Consider the following 3396-nt stretch of genomic DNA (forward strand, 5'->3'; position numbering starts at 1 on the left):
TAAAATCAACATTGCGGAGTTGGGGTTAGGGCCCGCTAAGTAAATTTCTATCAAGCTGCATCAAACTATTTTAGAAGTGTATCAAAACTGTATCAACAAAATGAATCGTCATTTAATTTTTTCCTAATCCCCTTTAAGTCAAGGCCTGCCATGTCAAAATGTATTAAGTTGTTTCAACAAAACTCATTATATTTTACTCATTATTATACTAGATCACCCTAGAGGCTAATCAGGCAATAGCCGGCCTCCACGTCAAATTGTATCAACAAAAGACATTTTCACTGAACCACACTTTAGGGTCAGGCCTACCACGTGAATCTATATAAAGGTGTACAATGAGTATATCACAAGACTTATTTACAAATTTTGTTCCAAATCAACCCCTACTCTGGGCTCGCCCCGTCAAGTTATATCAAACTGTATCAAGTAGATGTCCTTAACGGGATGGGTTGGACCTAACCCATTCAAAGCTGGTTTGGACCAGGTGGACTTTGCAACAATTTGAATTACAGACGAGCCAGACCAAACTTTTATATAAATACTACGATCCAAGCCTATCCATTGTTACGCGTTCAGTTCTGATTTGTCATTTCTTTGTTCTTTCCTAGGTAGCACGGAAGCGTCACCATACTCACGTTTCCCGCTTACAAAGCGGAAGCGCCTCGGAATCGCTCGGAAGCGGCCGGAAGCACGCTACTGGAAAAAGACGATCTGGGAGTGCTATGCAAAAGCATGGGCTTCCAAATCGGAATCGCGACGGTGGAAAATGTCATGACCCACCCCGAATTTCACCCTGAAACCCGAAGTAAATCCTGTGGGGACCACCTCCAAAGAAAGTTTACCGAAAATTCGGCATAACCTCCCTTGAAAATGGACAACCTTTCCTAATAATACCTGCATATACTTCTGAAAATCCAAATCCAACCTTAACCTCCTAGAGCCTTCTTGCTCCCCAAATCACAACATCTCCCAATTTATTTACTAACTTTAAAAAGAAAATCTCACAACCAACAACCACAGTTCAGAGCAACTTTATTTGAGAGAAATGAACTAGAAATATAAAAATGAGTGGAAGCTATACTATTGACTATGTCTTTTATCCATGTACGCCCGACCTCAACTATGCAATCCTGTAAACTGGGCATTTTTAAAACAAAGGGCCCAGGGAAAAACATTTGAAAACATTAGAGTGAGTAGACAAAAGTAAATTTAAAAGAAAAGAGCAATGAATATCTTTATGCTTTCCCAATTTAATTTCCAAAGAAATTATGCTGCATGCGACAACTCAAAACTTTCTACTCACAAACTGACAAATACATGACTAGCTCTGGCCAGTCTCCAAAACTCAATAAAATGGAGCCTCTCAGGCTAAACTATATATAAATATATATGTGTATATATTTACACTCGTCAGACTCCTTATACGAATTCTACGAATAAAATAGAAAAATAGAAATTCATACAAGGCTACGACGCTTGCGTCCAACGCTCACGTCGCTCCATAATGGATTTTTTCCTCATTATGACCGAAAAGGACGTGTATATACGTGTGGACTCCCTATATGAAAACCTATATAAACCAGATAAGAAAGTAGTTTTCATATAGGGCTATGACGCTTGTGTCTAACACTCATGTCACGCCATAATGAAATTTTACCTCATTGTGACGGACCAAGCACGTATGGCTAGCTAGCATTTATATACATACTATACTCATAAACATCCAATATACATATCCACTGAAAATCTCATTTTCGGTAACTTTCCAAAAAATGAAAATTTCCAAATATCAGAGAAAACAATAAATTTCAGTAGAAGAATAACTGATCAACAATGTAATGCATCGCATGCTTTTAATTGAAACAAAAGTCCACTCACAACTTTAGGCATAAGCCCGACGAAATCCAAATCGCCACTCCAGTGAGGTCTCCTCGAATCCTGGCACAACAACCATGCTTAGGACCAAACTTCAATTTCAAAAAAGGAATACTTGAATAAATGACCCAAACCTCTTCCGCCTAACCCACTACCCTTTCTAGAGTTAAGCTTATCAGATTCATGCCAAACTCCACTCGCAGCCTCATTTTATTTATTTCAACATTCTAAAACAATAATAAGAGAAAGCCAACAGCCGGATTCTACCCCATAAACCGTTAAATTACCAAATTTTGAAAAATCCAAAACCTATCCAAAACTCCTCTAAAATTCCAAACTTCACATCATTAGTCTCCCCTTAATATAACACATTTAAAACCATGAAAATCTCCCTATCAGCGGCGCCGCCGCCGTCTACTCCGCCGGTAGCGGCGGCCGATTCCGGCGACCTCCAATACCTACTAAATTTTAACAGCATCTTCCTCTCAACCCGCTCTACAACTTTCCTAACTAGCACAAAGCCTAATTCCAAGCCTAACTAGGGTAATCGAACCAAAACATAAAATTGAGCCCTAGAATTTCCAACACCAAAATCTCCTTACTTAGACCAAAGGGGAGTGAATCCTTTGGAGGGATTGCTGCACGGGAGGAGGGCTTTCAAACAAGCCAAGTGGCTCCGGCTATGGCAGCCGGAGGAGGGAGCTCCGACGAGAGAACCACCACGACTCTCGGACGCTTCGAGCGAGCTAACTCCCTCACGGCGGCGCTAGGGCGGCTCCCACTGGTCTAGGAAGAACGCTGGGTCGAGGGCCGACCGATTGGGACCGGTGCGGCGGTCTGAGGCGGGCGGACGGTGGGAAGTTCCTGCAGCAAGAGAGAAGCGGGGAAGAGGAGAGAAGAGAAAGAGAAAGAAAAAGAGAGGGAGGGAGTTGGGCCTCCCAACCGGTCTAACCCAAACTAATACCAACCCAACTCCAAAAATAACACCATAAAATAATACCCTAATAAAATTTACTTTTTACTAGCTAAAATTTACCATTTTTACCGTCGTCACATTCTTCTCCTACGAATAATTCCTCTGAAATAAATGTCCCCCAAAACCCCTCTATGGACCAATTAAACTATAAACTCATTGACGAAGACGGTAAAACTCTTATTAATACCAAGTTAGTAAATAAGGTAAAAATTTAAGAGTCGGGATGTGACAGTAGGAAGCACAAGGTGGAGCTCTCGGCAGTCGTGGCAGAGGTGGAGGCTCGGCTTGCTTCTACTCTTCAAACGTATCGGACTGCAAACGCCGATCTTTCTCTAGCTGAAATAGAGTCGTCCGAGGCCACTAAACCTCCATCATCATTTCTGATGCGATCATCCGTCATCCATCATCGTTCCTAATCTAGGCTTGTAATTGGTTTGGCTGTTGCTCTTTGATCTTTGATATCTCTTAATCTTTGAATTGTAGAAGAACAGAGAATGTACGTAGAGAGAGAGAGAGAGAGAGAGAGAGAGAGAGAGAGAGTAGTA

This window comes from Fragaria vesca, unplaced genomic scaffold (genome assembly GCF_000184155.1).
Source record: "Fragaria vesca subsp. vesca unplaced genomic scaffold, FraVesHawaii_1.0 scf0513139, whole genome shotgun sequence".
NCBI classification, from domain to species: Eukaryota; Viridiplantae; Streptophyta; class Magnoliopsida; order Rosales; family Rosaceae; genus Fragaria; species Fragaria vesca.